The sequence below is a fragment of the Bactrocera neohumeralis genome, chromosome 2 (assembly GCF_024586455.1).
Source record: "Bactrocera neohumeralis isolate Rockhampton chromosome 2, APGP_CSIRO_Bneo_wtdbg2-racon-allhic-juicebox.fasta_v2, whole genome shotgun sequence".
Lineage (NCBI taxonomy): Eukaryota > Metazoa > Arthropoda > Insecta > Diptera > Tephritidae > Bactrocera > Bactrocera neohumeralis.
This window is the reverse complement of record NC_065919.1, coordinates 65,222,565-65,246,253: the sequence shown is the minus strand read 5'-3', so window position 1 is coordinate 65,246,253 and position 23,689 is coordinate 65,222,565. Positions and strand designations below refer to the sequence as shown.

The window sequence follows — 23,689 nt, the reverse complement described above, 5'->3', positions numbered from 1 at the left end:
ATATCGTCAGACAAATGTTAGAGAGATAGCTAGAGAGCTCAACATCTCTTCCAAGTCCGTTCGAATGGTTTTGGTAGATATTTTGGAATTGAAAAGCGTTCTTACTTGACTCGTCCCGATAAAACTGAATTTTTTCAAGTGTCTTTGGACATGCTTGATCGTACGAATTCCAATCCCACATTCATGGAGAGCATTATAACTGCAGATGAGACATGGGTTTATAAGTTTGACACGTAAACAAGTCAAAAATCATCGGAATGAAACCCGCCCCGAAGGAGCTGAAGGCCATCCCAAAAAGTATTTATGAAAAAACCGTTGGTACAAGTGTATTTCATCTGGTGGGGGATTACTTTGAAGGCGTCAAAATAAACATTGATGAATAATTAAATATTTTATGTTTTATTTAAGATTTAACTGCAAAACGATTGTGAATCTGTATGCAATAAGCAATAACATCATACTCAGCTACAGCTACAGCTATATAGTAAAAATACAAAAACACACATCGATCTACCAAAATATGAAATTGAATCACCATACTATGATGTGTGGTAAATTGAAAAATTTGCATTCAAAAACCCTTCCAGCCACACCCGCCGATATAAATTCACAGCATGGGTTCTAAAGACAGCAGAAGAATACACAAGACACAAAATGCAAATTTGTTAAAATCGACAGTACAGTCTTCTAATGTATACACCTTAGGGGTATACATATAAAACTTGTATGTATGTTCATATATATTACGCAATGCTTGGCTTAAGTGATACTTATGCAAGTAAGTTCAGGTCGCAGTCCAACTTTCATGCAATTCGTTTTATGCTCCCATAGTCCCATAAATGAAATAATAGCCTCCGATCGCATAAATAACAGTCTTTAACCATTTAATGTTTATCTTGCACGCAATGTTTTCGTTTTCTTTGGCTTTTATTTTCTACTTTTTGCTTTAGATATAGTGCAATGAACCTATGGAGAACTGAAGACAGATTTACGCGCCAAAAATACTTCAGGAAGGTTTAAAAAAAATTAACGGTTTCCCAAAGTTACTGCCTTTACTTGCTGATCATTTCAGAAGATCACCTAGAGTATAAACGTCCGGTGAATAAATTTTTTAAACTTAAATTTATTTATTCATTAGAAGAGAAGTGTTTTCTTTCGTGTCACCAAGAACTAAAGCCGCTTACCGTCCCAAGCGTCATCGCTTCGCACTATAGGCTCTTCAAAAGTTCCAAGAAAACCCGACGTTTTGAGCCAAATTTTGTTCAGCGATGAAGCTCATTTCTAGCTCAATAGGGATGTAAACAAGCACACTTGCCGCATTTGGGGCAAAGAGCAACCTGAAGAGGTTCAGGAACTGACAATTTATCGGCGACATTTGGTTTCAACAAGGCGGCGCCACTTCTCACACATCGCATCAATCAATGTATTTATTAAGAGAACACTTCGGTTAGTAGCAGGGCCGGTCGATTGGCCACCAAGATCGTGTGATATCACACCGTTGGAATTTTTCCTGTGGAGATATGTAAAGTCTAAAGTCTGCGGGACAATGCCTCTTAGATTTAGGCCTTGGATCAAAGCATCACGCGTGTCATTCAGCAGTAACCAGTCGAAGTGCTCGGAATGAATAGAAAAGGGAATAGAAGGAAATGAAAAAGCTGTCGATACGGCCCGTTCGTGGCAGCCGGGAATGTAATTCTTCAACAGTTGCTTTAAGCAACGAATTCTAAAGGAGCACCTCAGGCCGTGGAATACTAGCAACACAGACCATAACACAAAAACACTTTGGGGTAGTGTTGATGGAGAACAGACCAAAAAGAATTTACTTTCAGACCAGAGAGAACTAAATAACATTCTAGAGGTTATGACAGAGCATCTACCTATAGGATCCCACCTTGTAAAGATGTTTTCATATTTCGATTGCTTATAGCTTGAAAATAGCATTCTAAAATTTTAAACTGATATCTCTTCTACATAGTTTTTAAGCTACAGCTATTTAGGTATTAGGTTGTCTACCATATAACGCTTTTTTCTCAAAACTACATTTTTGAATGGGTTGATTTCTTCGTTTACTATTCATCGACCATAGCTCCTTGCACATATAGACAATATCTTCTAGTAGAGATTTTTTAGGTTTCATACATGAATAATACTGGAATTGCTGTAGCCGCTTAAGGGCAACCGACCGTGGTCAACCAACCCACCCATCCTTTTAGCAAAGTTTCGACTTTCTGCCATGGTTTTAGACAAGATATGTCTTCTTTATACAAATGGGTCGATGTATAAATAAAAACAAAATGATATTTCCTTACCAACATTATGAAGAAGGGGTGACGGAACCTCCAATACACAAGTCTAATATGGAAATAGCTCGAGAGATCATGCACTCCTGCACTAGCTTTAACCCGGTTTTCGATAAGCGTGGTGCCGCTCCCGTACATAGCTTCTTGTCGAAGAAAGTTACCCCTTCCTGCGATTGTCGCTTCAAAGCAGATAGGACATCGTCTGATCCCACTCTGCTTACACCTCCGCCGCTCAGCACTCTCTCAACTCACTAAAGCTTCCTTTCTAGCATTCATGCCACCGTAGCGCTCTAAGTTCTGATTTACTAAGTGACGAGCAGATTTCAGCTTTTTCCCTGCCGTCACGCGTTGTTTCCGGTACCAATTGCCCTGGCATTCAAACCAGCCATGAGATTCCTCCCTAGCTGAGGAGGTAGTTGGTGATTCCGCCTTGCACCGCAACCCTGCTTTCATTACTTATTGTTAGGTTCCTGCCTACTCTCACTACCTTACCACACCGTTCGGGGAGTACTTACACTAACCAGCTCGAGTCATTGATTTTTTTTCACAAAGGTCGATTCCGACCTACTTCCAGAACCGCTATCTATTGATTTCCCCTTTCATGTTTTCACAGTTGAGAAGAGAAACGATGAGGCCTGCCAAAGTATTTCATGTCGGTCAGGAGTGAATGGTCTGTAGGCCGTAAAGTTTGACTAATGAAAATTTTCTTAAACTCCAACTAAAACTAAAAAACATTAGGGAATAAATCTCTTTTATTGCAAAGAGCCACACACATAATTAAATGCGCAAACCACATCAACGGCAGCCTGAAGTAAGTTTCAGCATCCACAACAACAAGAATTGCTTTACTGCTAATATATGCAAACAAATACATACAAACAATAAACAGCAAAATGATTGCCATAAAATTTAATTCATTTAAAATTTTGCTCGCGGCCAAGACCAATCGCTGACGTCGTTAAGGAGAAGCGCCCAATACAAACCAATAACAACAACAAGAGCAACATTACATAATAGCAACAGTAGCCAAAGTAGGTGGTGACTTTCGGGTGCGCTCACACCACCAACAACAATAACAACAAAAACCGCTAAAAACGATTTATTTGTTGCTTACCAACTGGCCAAGCGGCTGGCGACTGCGCGAACTGTCTGGCAGGTCTGTGTTTTATTGCCTGCGCATACATAAGTATTTATTTATATGTTTGTACATTGTGAATGTGTGTATGTGTGTACACTAGCTGCCACATAATTATAGCATTTCAAAAAAGCAAATAAAATTATTGATTACAGTCTTTGTCCGCGTTGACTTGTGCGGTGTTCGGTTATTATTATCAATGTTATTATTATTGTTGTTGGTATTTTTTGCAATGTAATTTATCGCTTGTTGCTTGCCACAGCAACTTGTCTGTTTAAATATTTATTGGCACAGAGCCATGACGTTGACTAAAACCGCTTGAAATGGCTTGTGCGCTTGGGTGCGGTTGTGTGTGTTTGTGTGTTGGCGCGTTCATTCATCTTCATAGCCCGCAACCACCTGTTTGTACATACATATATATAATGGTAAATTCAATTTCATCTTCCCTTGGCTATGAATCATTTTAAATTCTGCTAAATGCCAAATTGTACCTTGTCAATTGGCTACTTATTGAATTGATATGGTTAGAGACCCAATAGGAACTTTTGGGTAATAACGCATTAATATATTTGTATTCAGTTGAGCCTGAAGCAGTCGTTAGTGCCCTGAACGATCTTGGGGTTTAATCAAACCTCAAACACCTCATTTTCAGTCCTGTGTGGGACAGAGTGATTGAAACGGTCGTTAACGACCTGTTTGAAAAACTTGAGGATCGTGACTGCCGGGTGATTGCCTATGCAGAAGATGTAGCACCTATGATCAAAGGAAAATTCATGAGAACCGTGTACGAGTTAACGCTGGGGTATCTCAGCGTCATAACGAATTGGGCGGTCGGAAGTGGTCTCGCCATCAACCCAAGTAAATCCGAGATGGTTTTATTTACTAAAAGATATAATATCTCGGTGGCACCGCTGCCGCAAATAGGAGACATTTGTCTGCAACCGGTGGATACAGTGAAATATCCAGGGCTCATCCTGGATAGGAAGCCTTTTGCTCTCTATTGCCGTTTACTCTTGGCAAAATGTGTTATGATGACGCCGTCACATTCTCAATATGTCACTGTTTGGATTTATGTATGGGCATAGGGAATCTTTGGTTCATATTTTTTTAAAAATTAAGCCGGATATAATATTATAGTCAATACGGAACTAACTTTGGAATCATGATTAATGACTTTTTCCTGCTTGAATTTGTGTTTATGTGGAGTCGAAAATTGGGCCTCTCGGATAGAGTTTATTTGAGCAAGCCACAGCGGTCACTTGTCTGAAACCATTTAAAAAAAAATGGCAAACCTAATTCTCATTTCTTCTTAAAGCCATATGTCTAAAAATGTTGTTTTCTAGCTCTTCGAGCATTGCTGGTGATTGGTATAAACCTCTGATTTAACATATTCTCAGCGAAATAATCTAGCGGCATTAAATCATTTGTTATTTGTGGCTATTTGACTGGGCCACTTCTCGAAATTAATGAGTCCACAAACCATGGACGCAATGTATCTATATTCGCACCGATTTCATCAAATTTTGTGAAAAAAGTCGGTCCACATGGTGTTGTAACGTTGTTTGCTTCTTGATGGTAACGGCTTTTCCTGCCTCATTCCCACAAAAATGAGGCCCGATGATGCCACCACACCACAATCTACACAAAACGATCAATTTTTAGAGATATAATTGCATTATATGCAGACGAAGTTAACGTTTTTCCTGGTTTTTCGCTTCAAGTTCTATCTAAAGATGGATCAAATTCGAGGTTCCCTTCTTTTTTAAAGAAAAAACACTCGAACTTCAAACTTAATGGGCAATGTTTACTATCATTCCAAAGAATATTCTTTGGCATTTATTTTTTGAAGATTATCTCTTTCAGATAATAGCCGCGGCTCCGTCATGCATTAAGTTCAATTTTCGATGATTCGTTCGAGTATTTCGATTGGTAACTAGTCAGACAGTCTCATAGTAGCCGCCGAGATCACGAGCTTCAATGTCAGGCATCAAATAGTCGGTTATCATGGCGCGATAACGGTCTCCATTGACGGTTACGTTCTCACCGGCATTATTTTTTAAGAAATATGGACCGATGGTTCCACCGGCCCGCAAACCACATCAAACCGTTATTTTTTCCGGTGTAATTGCAGCTCTTGAAGCCCTTCAGGTTGCTCTTCGTCCAAAATGTGGCAATTTTGCTTGTTTACATACCTATTGAGCCAGAAATGGGCCTCATCGCAAAACAAAATTTGACTCGAAAACGTCGGATTTTCTGTAAAATGCGCCAAGTCGTTGCTGCGAAAGGAGCCTAATCGACTCGCCACAGTTTTCCTGCACATACTCAGCTACGGCTGTTATATTTTCTTCACTGCGTGCTGAACTTGGTCTCTACGGTCGAATATTATCCAATGGCCATTAAAGTTGGGTGATGGTGTTGCGATTAGTACGCTCAGTAGGCCGATTATGTTGACCATAAGTTGAGCGAAGTGCGAGAAACACATTCTTTACAGAACGTGAATCTTCGTAATAAAGTGGAACGATTTGCAAGTTAATCTTTCCATGATGTGATTACTGAACAAAAATAGCATGACAGCTTGACACGACTCCAACGTGATCTGTTAAAAAAGGCTTTTGAAAAAAGTACCTTTACTCGGATCACCCTTTAGCCTCGATGCAGCCGAAGCTAACAGTTTTTCTTGTTTTTCATTCCAAATTCCTTCTAATAAAGTATAGTACATATATTCAATTAGATTTCTTAATACAACGTGCTCTTTACACCTCCGCATTTCCAACCATCCATACACACCTACTCTCATAATAACTTAAACTCATTCATATACATCTCCTTAACACATAGTTACAATCTTATGAAGCCTTCGCACTTCCACAATTAATTGCAAAACGCCATAACCCGCAAGCAATAAATGCTCCTGAGGTCATTAAAGGTCCGGGCATGCAGTTAAAGTTAAAGTTTCGCTTAAATTTGTTTAATATGTAATAATTGAAGGTGATTTGTTCGCATTAAATCCACATTTAACGCGTCTGCGGCCAAGCACAAGAGCCGCACTCCTTCGCAACTCCTTTTTCACACAAATCAGCCAACCGACTAATCAAGCAGCCAGTCAACTTGCCACATGCAACATGAAACCATTATGTGGCACAGACCAACATTGCCTCGTATGCCAATGACTTTCTTCTGCTGCGCGTAGAGAACCAATGCTTCCTCAAACTACATTCACAGCGTTCATTCATTCATTCGTTCATTCACTCCATCCTCCCATCCATGCATTCCGACAAGCCGTTGCAATTAGTATCCATTAAATACTTCGTTTCGAGTTGTCCGGTATTCGCGCGCGGCCTCTTCACTTTCATTTGGTTTTATAACGAATATGTTGTTGTTGGTGTTATGGTTTACTTGTTTTCGTTTTTACTGTTAATTTATTTCTTCTTTTTTCTGCTACTCGCTTATCCGCATCGTTTATTTGTCTCGTGTCTGACGTTTGGCAACGCCTTCTTCTAGCAACTTAATTAAACGCCCAACTACTTGATCGAGCTTCAGCTCAACTCCTTCGCGCATTCACCGTTTTTCTGAGAACATCTTTATGCGTGAGTTTGAAGTTCTTGCACGAGTATTTGTCTATTCTGTTTGGCATTTGTCTGTTTCGTTTCTTTCTTTGCTTTAACACCTCCAACTATTTTGAGTTACACACTTTTTGCATCTACTGTCAAGTAGATAAAAATGTGTATGAAACCCAACTTAATGGCTGCGTCAAGCGTGTAATTATTAATACGTGACACGAGCACACCTACAATCCGAAGCTTCCACTTTAACTTATACTATATATTTGTCGGAGAATTTTTTCACATTAACACTTCCGCATTTTTAATTAAAAATCTTAAACTATTTTACCAGTATTTATGTGTATAAGAGGCCAAGGGGTACAGCTTGAAAAACACATACACTTCATATTTAATGGAGAACGTTTAGTATCGTTTAGTATCATTCGAAAAAACATTCTTTGTCATTTATTATTTTGAAGATTATTTCAATCAAATGTTGGCCGCGGCTACGTCTCAGATGGTTCATAAGTTAAGTCTAATTTTCGATGATTCATTCGAGCATTTCGACTAGTAACTGACGAATTACATGCATAATGTTTTGTCCACGAGCTGAATGGAAGCGGGATAGTCCGCATAGACTTTAGACTTTACATATCCACACAGGAAAAAGTCTAAGGGTATGGTATCAAATGATCTTGGTAGCCAATCAGCCCAAAACGTGAAATAATCTGCTCACCGAAGTGTTCTCTTAGTAAATCCATTGATTAATGCGATGTGTGGGAAGTGGCGCCGTCTTGTTGAAACCAAAGCTGACGAGATCACGAGTTTCAATTTCAGGCATCAAATAGTCGGTTATCATGGTGCGATAACGGTCGCCATTGACGGTTACATTCTCACCGGTATCATTTTTGAAGACATATATGGACCGATGATTCCACCGGCCCGCAAACCACATCTAACCGTTGTTTTTTCCAGATGTAATGGCAGCTCTTGAGGCCCTTCAGATTTCTCTTTGTTCCAAATGCGGCAATTTTGCTTGTTTACGTACCCACTGAGCCAGAAGTGGACCTCATCGCTGAATAAAGTTTGCCTTCGTGGAACTTTTCAAGAGTTCATAGAGCGAAGCGATGTCGCTTGGGAAGATCGAGCGGATTCAGTTCTTGCAAAAGCTGTATTTTGTACGCTTTCAAGTTAAGATATCGACATAAAATGCACCAAGTAGTTCCATGCGTCAGTCCGAGCTGCTGCGACGGCGCCGAATCGACTCTACACGGTCTTCGTGTACACTCTTAGCTCTGGTTGCTATATTTTCTTCACTGCCTGCTGGACGGTCGAATATTATCCAATGATGAATGCTGGATCTCAAAGTGGCTGATAGTGTTACGATTAGAACGCTTAATGAGCCGATTATATTGACCACAAATTAAGCAGTCTGCTAAACAATACTGAACAAAAATAATATGACTGTTTGTCACGACTTACGGGCGCATGGCTGTCTAAAAAAGGCTATTGATAAAAGTACTCTACTTGGATCAGATGCTATGATAACTTTTATTTTTGGTATTTGGAATTCCATAATTATGTTTTTTAAGGACAATTCTTCTTGATAAGAACATAGAAATATGGGTAGTATGCTTATTGATACTGGAAGGATTGATTACACTACTCAACAAAACTGAATGATTTTGCGACTATTGTGAGAAAAGGTCTGTGGGGTATTTCAGGCATCCAGTTTAAGAATTTGAGGCATATTAGTAAATGGTGGTGGTTAGACCGCTACACCTCTTGACTATAACACAAAAGCATTACGTTTTAACAACCCAAAATTAGCCACAAACAACGTCTAATATTCCAATTTCAAAATAACTATAAATTAGTTTTAAGTATTTTAATTAATTGGTAAACCTTATAACGAGCTTCTTCCCAACTTGAAGTCGCCTTCGAAAGACAAGTGGAAGTCGCCATAGTCGCCTTATTTGGCTCAGAACTAAAAAGTTCAATGCGGGACGCCGTTAAGACACGATTGTGGATACAAAAACCGAATAGAAGGAGATCTTGAAGACTATACCAGAAAAAAAACACTACTCTTTCAACTCTTTTGAGAAATTGAAAAAGCTCTGGCAAAAGTTATCAAACGGGGATTACTTTCAAGGAGGTGAAATTGATTTTGAAGGATAAACAAAGAATTAACATTTTACAAATAAATTCACCTTACTTTTTGTTCAGTTTTGACAATTAAGTACTAAAATTTCCGGAAATCTAAAAATAAAGAATTACTGAAAATATTAGAGGCTTTTTAAGCCTAAGCAGCTGAAACTAAATTGAACAAGATGCACTCAAATAATTTAAATTTTATTATAAAGTTATGTATTTGATCATATAACATAGCATATAATCTATGTTAAAGCTTCAGAAATATTTGGAGCTGAATTGTTCTCTTCAAATGCTGAAAGCGTAAGCTACCTAGTACAAAAGCACATATTTAAACTTTAACCGCTAACTTATAGAAAACCGTTAAAAACAGAACGCATAAACGTTTTTTTTTATTGCTCGGTTTCTATACTCATTTGCGTTTTTTAGAAACTAAACACTTGTATTTAAAGCCACCATTGAAGGACTCTGCGTGGATGCCACAACAACAATTGTAAGGGAAGTTGAGGTTTTGTGCCATATAATTTCACATTAGCTTGGAAAAACAAAACATAAACATTTCAACTTTTATAAATTATGAACTTTCACTCGCATACGCAGACTTGTGCGCGCAGTCATGTTGCAGGAGCCGCAATAACGGTACACCATAAAACGCACGTGATTCGCGTGGCAAATATTAAATGCTTAGAAATACTACATACAATATACATACATATGTGTGGTACACAAGTTTACCTACACGTATTTATTAAAAAATAAACGCTCGTTTCGGTGGAGTTCATAAAAATTCGTTAAATGAAAAAATGAGTAAAAATGGCAACAAAATGTGTAACATGGCGAAAAATTGTATAACAAGAGCGAATACGTAGAGTAATTAAATTCCGAGCTGGGAGAAGGCGTGCGTGAAAATACGCTAACGAAAATATGTAGGGTCGCCGATTATGCCGTAGAAATCATACCATTCACTCATAACTTTGATTATACACAAAGAATAAATTTTCATTCAGGAAAGACTGCTTTCATTTAGGTTCTTTAGAAAAAGAGATGATTAATTGAAACTTGAAATTATAGGTTTACAATGATGATCCAATACATAACGGGATAGGGATAGCAAATGACGTCATAATTTTTTCCGCTCTTTTGACATTTCTTTAATAATAGATAATTCAATAAGGTTTGCCATTTCAAAAATTTCGAAATTATTTAAATTTACTACCGAAATTCAGAGTTACTGGCTCTTAAAGTTAAGAGCGCTACTCCCAATTTATTGTCGTCATAATCGTCCAAGTCAGATCAACAACTGAGCATCTAGTAGAGAAATCCACAGGCACAGTCCAAAATGTTCTCGTGGCAGCGAGATAAAGAAGTGCCCGTAGTGTCGAGAATATTGCTGCCGCTACGTCATTCTGAAGCGTTGGACATCTCTGAGATTTCGTTGTGGCGAATTTTGCGAAAAGAATTGGGCCTACTTACAAGATCAATTTGACGTAAGAACTGAAGTCGCTTGACCACCAGAACCGTCGTATGTTCGTAAATTGGGCTGAGCAACAACTTGAAAATGATCCGGATTCTCATCGAAAAATCATCAGCGATTAGGCTCATTTCTGGTTTAATCACTTCGCCAATAATCAAAATATGCGTTATTGGTCAGGCAGCAATCCACACGCGCTCTATGAGTCACCATTGCATGACGAAAAAATTACGGTTTGGTGCGGTTTATGGGCCGGCGACGTCATCGGGCCGTACTTCTTCCGTGATGATCAAGATCGTCAAGTTAATTTGAATGAGAATCGCTACCGCTCAATGATAACGGAATATTTTTGGTTCGAATTAGATGATATGGACTTGGGCAGTATGTGATTCTAACAGGATGGCGCCACAAGCCACATAGCGAATGTCATAATCGATCGATTATAGAAAACCAGTTTGGTGAACGTGTTCCCTCGAAATGGTCCCGTCAATTGGCCGCCTCGGTCGTGCACTTTGACGCCGTTGGACTATTTCCTGTGGCGCTACTTCAAGTCTATAGTCTATGCCAATAAGCCAGCGACGATTGATGAACTTCGCACGAATATCAAGCGTAAAATTGAAGCAGTATCGGCCGATTTACGCTTGTAAACCGTCGAAAATTGGGTTCGGCGTCTGGACTCAAGCCGTTTTTGCAAGTGAAATTTGCTATAGTATTCTCGTAGACATATAGTACGAGTATATGTGATATTAAGAAAAATTGTAAAAGTGCAAAATCGTTCGGTGTTTTGATTATTGTTTTTGGAAAAGAATTCCTGCTGTGAAATCAAAGAGCCCTTAGAAGCTGACACTTTTTCTACAATGATTACCGGCTAATAAACATCTAAAATGGCCGAGTGAGTCATGTCGTTTGCTAACTACAAGCAACAGTAACCGAAAGACTGTTTAAGCTCAATTCGAAAGAGTTTCTGCTTCGTTTCGACAAACCATGAATCAATTAATTGTCAGTAGAGATCGAGGAATACTGAAAACAGTGTACCTCTCGGCGAACATGCTCTAAAGAAGACTCCGCAGGGATTCACCAAGTGTGATCTACATAGGATACCTGGAGGAGAGACAGCCAGACACATGACTCTACTAAGACAAATTATTGGGCCAATTCGAAACGTTTTCGTCCACCATGACAACATCACGGTTTACTCTTACATTATTTTCATTGACAAATTGTTATAATAAGACCACCACAATTCGTACTCTTTGTTTAGTATAGCAATTAAAAAGGTTAACTTTGGTTGAACTGAAACTAAAGGGTAAGCCATTTCGAGGTTCCCGACTTAAAAAAAAACACAGAAACTTCAAATTGAATAGGGAATGTTTATTATCATTCGAAAGAACATCCGTTGGCATTTATTTTTTGAAGAAGCCATAGAAGTGGCGCCGTCTTGTTGAAACTAAATGTTGCCGACCTTCAATTTCAGGCACCAAATAGTAGGTTATCATATCACCATTGACGGTTACGTTCTCATCGGCATCATTTTTGAAGAAATATGGACCGATGATTCCACCGGCCCGCAAACCACACCAAATCGTTGTTTTTTCTGAATGAAATGACAGCTTTTGAATCTCTTCAGGTTGCTCTTCGCCTCAAATGTGGCAATTTTTGTTGTTTACACACCCATTCAGCCAGAAATGGGCCTCATCGCTGAACCAAATTTGGCTCGAAAACGCCGCATCTTCTTGGAACTTTTCAAGAGCCCATAGAGCAAAGCGATGTCGCTTGGGAAGGTCGAGCGGCCCCTGTTCTTGCACAAGCAGTATTTTATATGCTTTCAATTTAAAATCTCGACGTAAAATGCGTCAAGTCGTGTCATACGTTAGTCCGAGTTGCTGCGAACGGTGCCGAATCAACTCTCCACGACCTTCGTGTACACATTCAGCTACAGCTGCTATATTTTTTTCACTGCGTGTTGGACGTAGTTATATTGGTCTAATATTATCCAATAATGAATACGAAATCTCCAGATGGGTGATGGCGTTGCGAATAGTACGCTCAGTAGGCCGATTATGTTGACCATAAGTTCAGCAAAGCTCGCGAAAAACATTCTTTACGGAACGTGAATTTTCGTAATAAAGTTGAACGATTTGTAAACATTGTTCAGAGTCTTCAACGATATCTTCTGGGTATCAGAAACTTCGTGGTAAAATTTATATACCCCGTTCAGGGTATAAAAAGTAGCACCAAAGCTTACAACAAAAAATAGTCACGCCGACAATGGTAATTTGCAGCAAATGAAAATAATTAAGTTCGTGCAAAAAGCGTTCGTTGTCTGGGAAATATTGCACCGTCGAAATGTATGCAAAACTGAGCAGACGTGTGGAAATTTTAAATAGCACACAAACAAACAAAATGTGCTGCCGGCAGTGTTGAAAAGCGGTAAGAAAAGAAGTTTTCCTTCTTACATGCGCTTTTTTTGAAAGCAAAGATAGATACACCCGATTTCACCTTGAATTGTTGCAGCAGCAATCAAGTGGCTTTTCACGCCATTAATTGTTGCCATTTTCTCGTACTTTTGATTTCTGTGCAAACAACAACAAAAGAACAAACAACGCGATGGAACTTACTCAGCACCGAGGACAACTTATGAAAAAGTATTCTTACGAGCGCACAAAAAGCGCAGAGCAATGCCCAGGAAGACAAGAAGACAAGACAAATGAAAGTACAAGAAATCTGCACGCCACAAGCAAAAGAAACGGAGCGAGCAAAACGTCGCAATAAAAACAGCGTACGACTTGAAAGGGCACACGGCCACTACAGCCATTGACGATGGCTACTTTTCCGGTGCCTCGAGTTCGCTCGGCATCAATCAGTGCGCAACACTTGCCATCAGCAACGCGACACTTTTTTGCGCGCTGCATCGTCTTTGTTATTGTTTTCCTTTTAATTGGTTTTGGTCACTTCTTGCCATGTTTGTAAAAAGGACCGAACTTGGCACAGAAGGACAAACCGTTGGCGAGGGGTTGTCGAGCGAGCGTAAGAGGTAAGAAAGTACTACACAAACAAATGACAAACTTGGAAATTGTCATTAATTTATTTAATGGAGTGGTTTACGCCTACAATAAGCACATCATACTCACCCCTCAGCCCTGTCTCGCACCCGCTTACAGTCTGCTGTGCTCGTCGCAGGCTTTCTGACCAAAGTGCTGGCACACAGCGCCTTCTCCACATAACCTTCTTCACACCGCCGGTCTACAGTCATATTATTTCTCACACTTTCCTTTGATTACCGTTGCACTGCTTGATTTTAGTTTTTCTTTCTTTTAATAGAATAAAAAAGGACACATTTTCCGAGCCACTCACTCTACCCGAGGGTGTTTAAGTGCGCGGAAATGCAGAAAAAATTAACAGGAAACACGCTGAAAATGAATGTCGTCAGCTGGTGGCCCCATCATTCAAGCGACAGTCTTACATTGCTACAACAACATTTGTTACAACCAAAAGCTTAAATAAGCATTTCCTTTTAATTTCGCTTTCTGTGACTTTCTTCGGAACAAGTCTTCAAATTTTTAATTGTCCCCGCGCCTGGCAATGTCCTTTCTGCCTTTTTCGCTAGGGACATAAAATTTTTAATAAGCCAGGCGCAGCTAACGAAATATTTCATTCATAAACGTTAATTACCCTGATTTGAGGCTAATGACGGTCTGCGCCCTTAGGGTGAGTGCGGGTTTGTTTGGCAAGAATTTAGTTTAGTCTTAAAGTCTTACAAGGGATATTAATTTGATAATTGATTATTTCAATTGGAATATGATCGAAGTATTTTAGTCCTTAGAGTAAAACTAGTGTACTCTGACGTGAATAGGAATAAACTTGATTGTTGACTGAATATTCGTGATTGCGTGATTCTGACAACCAAAAGTGTCTCCTTAAAATAAGAATGCTAGTCAGAAGATACCACGTGTGCGCACCGGTTCGGCCAAAATTCGAATCGGAATTTCCCCTGCAATTCAGGCGAAAAAGACAGCCAAATCTCGCAACAGAGGTTCACATAGACTCAACTAAATATTTAAACGAGAAAACCCATTAACTTCTCTTGCACCAAAGCTAAAATAGCTTCCAGAAATAAAAAAAATTTTACATTGAAAAACTTGATTTTGATCGGTTAGTTTGTACGTAGGTTGCTATACATATGTATATTTCTGGCCTAATAATGTAAATAGGCATATTTATCAACGAAAATGTTTTTTTTTTTTTTTTTTTTTTTTATTTTTTTTTGTCGATTGCTGTCTTGTTTCGGGCTCATACGCATAGATCCATGATTCGTCACCTGTGACGATCTTATAAACGTCTTTTGAAGCACCGCGATCGTATTTTTTCAGCATTTCTTTACACCAATCCACACGAGCCTTTTTTTGAGCGACTGTCAAATTGTGCGGGATCCAACGAGAACAAACCTTTTTTACGGCCAGGTGTTCATGCAATATCGAATGTACGCCGGTGGGGGAAATGCATAGGCATGCCTCTATCTGAAGGTATGTTACATGACGGTCTTGCATTATCAGTTCACGTACGGCATCGATGTTTTCTGGCACAACGGCTGTTTTGGGACGACCTTCACGGAATTCGTCTTTGAGCGAACGTCGGCCACGATTGAATCCGTTGTACCAGTTTTTCACAGTGCTATAGGATGGTGCTTCATAGCCATACAAAGATTTTAGTTCATCGATGCACTCTTGTCGTGATAATCCACGTCGAAAGTTGTGAAAAATGATCGCACGAAAATGTTCACGAGTTAATTCCATTTCCTGGCCGAGATGAATTATTTAATTCCCTGTAAATAAAACAATTTACGATTAAATGACAAATCGTTCTGAGTGATGTTATGCTAAAAAATGTCAAACTTTCCAATGGAAATGTAAGATTGCACCTGGCAACACTTAGTGTTGCCCTAGGCCAGAATATATATAGCAGCCCTCGTAAGATAACTTTATGCTATAGGAACAGAGAAAAATTTCAGAAGCATATCTCAAAACTGAGGAACTAGTTTGCATATAAGCCGACTAACTGACTCAGTTCGTCACGCTGATAATTTTTACATATATTTTATAGAGTCTCGGACGCTTTCTTCTGGGTGCTGCAAACTTCGTTGGCAACCTAGGAAACCCTGTTCAGGGTATTACAAGCTACCAAATTAGGTTCTGAAACAATTTAGCTCTGAAAGGTACGATTCCAAAGCACGAAATGGGCTAGAAAATAATGTTCTCATGATTAGGTTACATTTTTAGTCGCTGTACATAAAAGTTTTGAAATTTAAATTTTATTAAGGCTATGTTAAAATCCCCAACCAAAAGTTCACAAATAGAATTATGTATGCATGTATTTCAATGATTTTTTTACATCACATATGCAAATTCACCCAGTTTCTGACTTTCGCAAAAAACAAATAGAAACCACTAGAGTTTAAAAGGCAGCGTCGTTGTGCAGGTGTGCTAATGTTCCAGCTACCAGATATAGATACATACGAGAATACACACCGGAAGAGTTTCCCGCTCACCCATTCCACCTTTACCGACATACTTACAACTCACAATGCTTAACCCAATTCTATCCATTCTATTTCACGCTCATGCCACTAGATTACATTATTTTAGTGACTCCTAAGCTGATTTCTGCAGCGATTTGCATTTCATTCAATTCAATTTCATTCTTGGGTGAAATTTGTATGTACAAATATGTACAAGGCGGTATATTTCTTTGTTGTGAACTGCCGCTGAGGCCATTGTGTTTGGCTTCTGCTTTTACCTTGAGCAAGGCAATTGGGGTTGACTGCTACCCTATGGCTGTTGAGGCCATCTGAAGATAATCTCCAGATGGGAATATAAATTCAATGCTAAATTGTAGGTCTGCGAATTAGTGCGTTTCCATTTTTCCTACCACAAAAATATACACAAATCTAAATACATATATTTAAGGTTATGTATACTTACATATACATTTGTTTGTATGTCAACAGTAATAATGGGAGTTGAACTACAGACACTTGATTTGAAAGTGTGGATTATACTTGTTGGATCCCATGATTATTTGCATACACTTTGACTTATACCATATACATATATATGGCAGAAACAAGTTTTCTTACAGTCCTCCCTCAGCAACCATTTTTTAAAACTATGAAGAGATTGGCGCCTTAAAATAGCCTTCCATAGGAGCTGCTCGCAGAGGTCTTAGCAAATAGTATATACTATACAAGTATATTACAGAGGCTCTATATCTCAATATCGTTTCAAGGTCGACTTGCATATGCATCGTATTTTATGATAAATGAGTGAATTATGGACAGTATACTGTAATTAAGATAGTGTAGTAGATCACAATTTTATGAACGGTATCTCTGCAACATTTGCTCGGGTCAAATTAATTATTTCCCAAAAAAATTCTTTTATAAGCTATATAATAGGTTCGGCGTTTATTTGAAGAAAAAGCTCCTGCTCTTCTTTCGGTTCCCGTCGGTGGTTGAAGGTGAGCACTACAGCTATCTAAAACGTTCATTCTAATTAGGAATCCTCTAAGTGTCGGTTAGTTTTAAAACACACACCACGAATCGGTATTGAAATTCAGTCCAGGAAGGTTTGACGAAATGTTGGATAACTGACGATTTCCGTAGTTAAAAGCTAATAAAGGAAGCTTTTTTAGACATGTGCTTCTTAAGAAGAAATGAAACGCATATATTTTAATATTTTAGCCAAAAATTCAGGTTTTTTCTTGCACGAGTTGGATTTTGTAAGTCTGCAACTTAAGATCCTTCCGGAAATTCTTCCATAAAGTGGATGTGCCCAGCTCCAATTGTAGCGCTCGATGGCAAATGAACTGATTCGGTTCTACTTCGGTACTCTTCGGTGCCTATTATACCGATCCATTATTGCTTGAATTATCGACTCTATTCTCGACCGAATCGTAGACGCAGCGGGCAATGCGTCGCGCGAACCGAACCATTATTATACCCTGAACAGGTTATATTAAGTTTGTCACGAAGTTTGTAACACCCAGAAGGAAGCGTCTGAGACCCTGCAAAGTAGATATGTATGTATATAAATGATCAGTATGTTGAGCTGAGTCGGTTTAGCCATGTCCGTCTGTCCGTTTGTCTGTCCGTCTGTATATGGATACATACGAACTAGTCCCTCAGTTTTGAAGATATCTTTTTGAAATTTTGCAAACATCATTTTCTCTTCAAGAAGCTGCTCATTTGTCGGAACGGCCGATATTGAACCACTATTACATATAGCTACCATACAAACTGAACGGTCGGAATCAAGGGCTTGTATGGAAAACTTTCGTATTTGAGGTGGTATCTTCACGAAATTTGACATGGTATACTGCTTAAGGTAATAACATAATCTCCAACAAAATTGTTCAGATCGGATTATTATATCTATAGCTTCCATACAAACTGGACACATAGTTACTAAAAGAAATGCACCTGTGAAGGGTATATTAGCTTCGATGCAGCCGAAGTTAACGTTTTTTCTTGCTTATGTAATGAATTTACACAAAACGCAAACGTTGTTTCGAAGTAGGTGAAATGGACACCCAACCTGAGTTTAAATCAATCAAGAGCTGTCAAAAATACCAACTCGGAAAAAAGCTTTTCATCATTGAAAATCACGTTGTTAAGACTTTTTGGACTTTCCTCTGAGAGATATTCAAAGATGCTGCGTTGCCCAATAAAATTTATTCATCATTCGGGAATTTAGCATTAAACGTGAAAATTCAACGGTCGTTAAGGTCACAAAATCTCAAACTCGAACTTGCGGCGATGTGAACTTATTGTAATGTTTAGCAAGAAATGTGAAAATACTTTTCGAATACCAATTATCGTGGCAGTCTACTACTCGATAGAATTGTGTGTCACGTGTTCAACAAAATTTACATTATTTTTACCTGTAAAATTAATAAGACATTTAAAATTATCAATTATTTTGCATTACAATCCAGTTTCAACGCAATCTATTATATAATTGTTTTGCTAAGTCGATAAATAGTACAAATTTATTCGGATGTGATTTTTGGGAATGGTTAAGCTAAAACATTTATCATCTCAACTAGTATTTTTAGTTAGTAATAGCACGCATACGCACTGGTGTCCCACTCCCTTTCGGCATCCACAATGTATACAAATGTACAGCCACATACACATCTGAATGTACCATCTTATTGCATTATCAAAGTCAGTCTCAGATTCAGTCTGAGTGTTTGGCGAATCATCGAAGATATTCCCTCCCACCATCTGCCTGCCGCCGGCTATACAAAAATGATTTCAGGCTTCATTCTATTGTTTCGCTTATTGTCTGTTGTTTTCTAAATTGTTTGGTTTGCATTATCTGCGAATTGTTGAAATTTACATTTTTCAAGTGAACTCCGAAGTAGAATAGCAAAAGCAAAACAAAAACAGAAATGGTCACAGCAAAAACATAAAAAACCAAACAGCAAGTCCTTTTCTCCTACCATTGTGTTGGAGGTTTTTATCTCATTTATTTTTAACCTCACTTTATTTGCTTGCGCAATTTCTATTATTCGTGTAATCTCTGCATCCTTTTTCATTTTTTATCGTTCACCACGAAAAAAACTTCCCGAGTTTTGTTTGTTGCCTCAACCGCGTGCCTCCTTTTGTAATGAAGTCGACAACAAAAAACGAAAACCAAAAGCTTTGCGGAAGTTTATGAGCGACGCGGTAAATGAAGCAGCATTTTTGTACGCATTATTAACGGTTTTTATCTGTAGGTCATTCCATTAATAACGGAAGTAAAAACACGAGTTTAAATAAAGACAGAAATACTTTTTTTTTTCTTGTTATTATTATTACGGTTATTTTTGGCCAAATATTCAATTTTTTATGTCTACAAATGAATAAGATTTTTTGTCTACGTATGTGATTGGCGGAAGTTATACTCCAATACCTAAAATTTCCAAAATTTGCCATTACGCCCTCGTTTCAAGCAAATTCAAATACTTTGAAAAAAAACATGCAAATTTGCTAAAATTTCCGCTTTCCCAATATATTGAACAATTCGTTCATTAATTCCACGCACGAATGCCACTTGGACTTAAGCTTTATACATGCAATTGCACAAATTTTCTGGTAATTTATTGTCTAAAAAAGATTCGCCATTTTAAATATGGAAATTACCAATCTATGAAACTATTAACAAAACATATGCGAAAGGTTTTTCATACTCTCGCAACATGTTGCAAGGTACAAAAGTTTGTTGTATAAAGTAATTTATATATAATATAAATGAAAAGACGAGTTGAACTCTGGGCGACAGTCCGTCATGCAGTTTAAAGCAAATGGGCCGGTCCGCCCCAAACAGGTTAGACATATATCTAACAACCAAATACTGTATCAACTTAGGAATCCCCAATTCAAACAAGTTTATAACATATTGTGCAATTCCCCCATTTTCTCTACGAATGCAGCTAAGCCTCCTATCCATATGTCAGAATTCTATAGAATATATTACTTTTCGCGCGCCAGTCGCCAGTCGATTCTTCTTTTCGCTACGTGGCGCCAATTGGATATTCCAAGCGAAGCCAGGTCTTTCTCCACATGGTCCTTCCAACGGAGTGGAGGTCTTCCTCTTGTTGTTCTTCAGGCTTCAATGTTTTTGATTAACACGTCACTAAAATAAAAGAATTGGTATTTGAGAATCTACAACTAACAGTTAGAGATCTAACTGGCATCGTTGGAATATCAGAAGGATCAGTGAAAACCATTTTGAAAGATCATTTGGGCATAAGAAAGTGGGGCGTAAGTAAGTGAAAGTAACATCTTTGAAACCATACTTTCTGGCTATCATGATGTCATGAAACGTATTATTACTGACGATGAGCTTGGATATATCGGGTGATTTTTTAAGAGCTTGATAACTTTTTTTAAAAAAAAACGCATAAAATTTGCAAAATCTCATCGGTTCTTTATTTGAAACGTTAGATTGGTTCATGACATTTACTTTTTGAAGATAATTTCATTTAAATGTTGACCGCGGCTGCGTCTTAGGTGGTCCATTCGGAAAGTCCAATTTTGGGCAACTTTTTCGAGCATTTCGGCCGGAATAGCCCGAATTTCTTCGGAAATGTTGTCTTCCAAAGCTGGAATAGTTGCTGGCTTATTTCTGTAGACTTTAGACTTGACGTAGCCCCACAAAAAATAGTCTAAAGGCGTTAAATCGCATGATCTTGGTGGCCAACTTACGGGTCCATTTCTTGAGATGAATTGTTCTCCGAAGTTTTCCCTCAAAATGGCCATAGAATCGCGAGCTGTGTGGCATGTAGCGCCATCTTGTTGAAACCACATGTCAACCAAGTTCAGTTCTTCCATTTTTGGCAACAAAAAGTTTGTTAGCATCGAACGATAGCGATCGCCATTCACCGTAACGTTGCGTCCAACAGCATCTTTGAAAAAATACGGTCCAATGATTCCACCAGCGTACAAACCACACCAAACAGTGCATTTTTCGGGATGCATGGGCAGTTGGCCACCAAGATCATGCGATTTAACGCCTTTAGACTATTTTTTGTGGGGCTACGTCAAGTCTAAAGTCTACAGAAATAAGCCAGCAACTATTCCAGCTTTGGAAGACAACATTTCCGAAGAAATTCGGGCTATTCCGGCCGAAATGCTCGAAAAAGTTGCCCAAAATTGGACTTTCCGAATGGACCACCTAAGACGCAGCCGCGGTCAACATTTAAATGAAATTATCTTCAAAAAGTAAATGTCATGAACCAATCTAACGTTTCAAATAAAGAACCGATGAGATTTTGCAAATTTTATGCGTTTTTTTTTAAAAAAAAGTTATCAAGCTCTTAAAAAATCACCCGATATGTTTATGATCCCGAAACAGACGATCAATCGGCCGAATATCGTGCAAAGGTGAGCCGAACGCGAAAAATTACTTTAAAGTAGGTCAAAAATCAAGGTTATGTTGACAGTCCTCTTCGATTATCTAAAAGTCCTTCCGACCAACCCCTCTGTCAACAAGCAATACTATGTGGGTGTTTGCGAAACAAGTAAAGAAAAGCTAAGTTCGGATGCAAACGAACATTTGATACTCTTGCAACTTGTCAGAATCAACGCCAGCAAAATACTTTAATTTGTAAAACGAGGATGTAAATTGTCACTTTATAAGTATCCCAGTCTCACGCATAGACTATAAATCTATGATAATTTTAATTAGAGCCTGGAATAGATTCTGCAAAATATTTAACCCTTCACTCTTTGACAACAGTGAATGAACTGGAATTTTGAACTGCGCTATCTTTAGGCAAGAGGTATACTATACTGGATAAAGTAAGTGACACATTGGATTGGATATTTAACTCGCAGAACCGTTCACTGGTGGTGTTTAAATGAGTTAAGCAGCCACCCACTCCACCCGGGAATAACTGGCGCACCCTAGCTCAATACAACACAGCCGACAACAGCATAACACAAGACAACTCACCATAATTGTACACCAACCCACTAAACAATAAGGATGGACAACGGCATAGCAGACACATTCGTTTACTCACTGCGCCGCGTCGACACCTTTCGCCTGTTCCTTAAATCGACATCCCGCGCCGACCTACAGCGATCCATCACAGTGAACCTCAATTCGACGCGATCGATTATTTTGCAAAACTATTATTCTGTGAAGTGTCAAAATTAATCTTTTCTAATAAATTAAATTGTTTTAAAAAATATAAGAGTATTTTCCTTGCCCCCGTTTAAACAGGTGGCATAACGACAATAGAAGTTTGCAACAAACAAGAAAAAACTCGGCCGCATTATTTAAAATAAGTATGTACATATATATATTATTATATTTCATCCGTATAAACCTTACCATTCCTTACACTAAATGTAAGCGCCACCATGCTGAATATTCTTTTTTATTGAAATGTAGGTCAGTGAGCAATAAAAAATACTGTCCTAACAGCTCAACATGACTCAGATACAAATTAATGGCATTCGTCCTTTTGAAAAAAGAGAATAAATAAATCCATATACGAGTGCAATGTAATATAAGCGGCAACAAGGCACAATTTGTTCGGCCGGCTTATCGCACTTTGAGATTAATTGACATAAAATTGCTTGCTTTCTATTTCATTTGGTGTTTGCGCACCAACAGATGTCTATCGGCTGCAAAGCAAATAGTGTCAATGTAACTACAAATCTCTACCGACCAAAGCGGACAAAACTCATTTGCAATCCAAGCGTTTTCCCATTAAAGAACACACCAGTACACCGCCGCTTATATGCGCAGAGCGGAAAGTGAGAGTCAGATATTAAAAATGCCGTTGGTACGTGCAAAGGGAAATGTTTTCATTGAGGAAAAATAAATACATACATTTTTTACAGATTTTTTTTTCACTTCGCTTTGGGTTGTAAATTAGAAACAGATTTTTGCTCGCTTACAGCGCCAGCTTTGAGAGGCATATGTGTGCACGCGCGTGAAGTTCAACAAACTCACGAAATCAAAATTCCAACTCGCAGTCCCGGGCAATTTATCTGAAAGTAGCGCAGAACATCGCAACGCAGAGCAGTCGGGAACACGCCTCCAACCAACTCATCATCAAAGCCGGTCGCTCTGTGTGCCTGCACCGCCTGCGCTGAGGTGTGTTTCACCTGCAGCTATGAAATTTTGCGGTCAACAATAAAAAATTTGCCTACAATTTGCTGCTATTTCTTGGCTGCTTCATCAATTCTGTTTTTGTTACGCTTTTGCTGTTACTGCTGCGATTGCTGTTGTTGTTGTGCTATTACCTTTGATTTTGGTTTCTCCTTGAGTAACAATGGCAATTCGCATACTGAGGATGCTTAATTTTGACAGATTGCATCTCATTATGTTGACCCTCAAGGGCGCATCAAGATAAAAAAGTAATGCATAACCAACAACAACAAAAGCAGCAAGAGCTATATCGTCTAAATCAGAATGAAGGCGTAATAAAGAATCAAAAAAATCGGCCCATCCATCAGCGATCGGTTATGCCGGCGTTGGCTGGCTCTGCGTCGCTTGATGCTTCAAATTGATGAAGTATTCGCAATTGCAGCAAG

General features: G+C 38.7%; 1 protein-coding gene across 1 annotated transcript in view; it reads right to left on the bottom strand.

The window, feature by feature from the left end:
• LOC126762535 (sodium channel protein Nach) overlaps positions 1-23,689 on the bottom strand; it is a 63,658-nt gene that overhangs the window by 17,996 nt on the left and 21,973 nt on the right. The window lies entirely within an intron of this gene.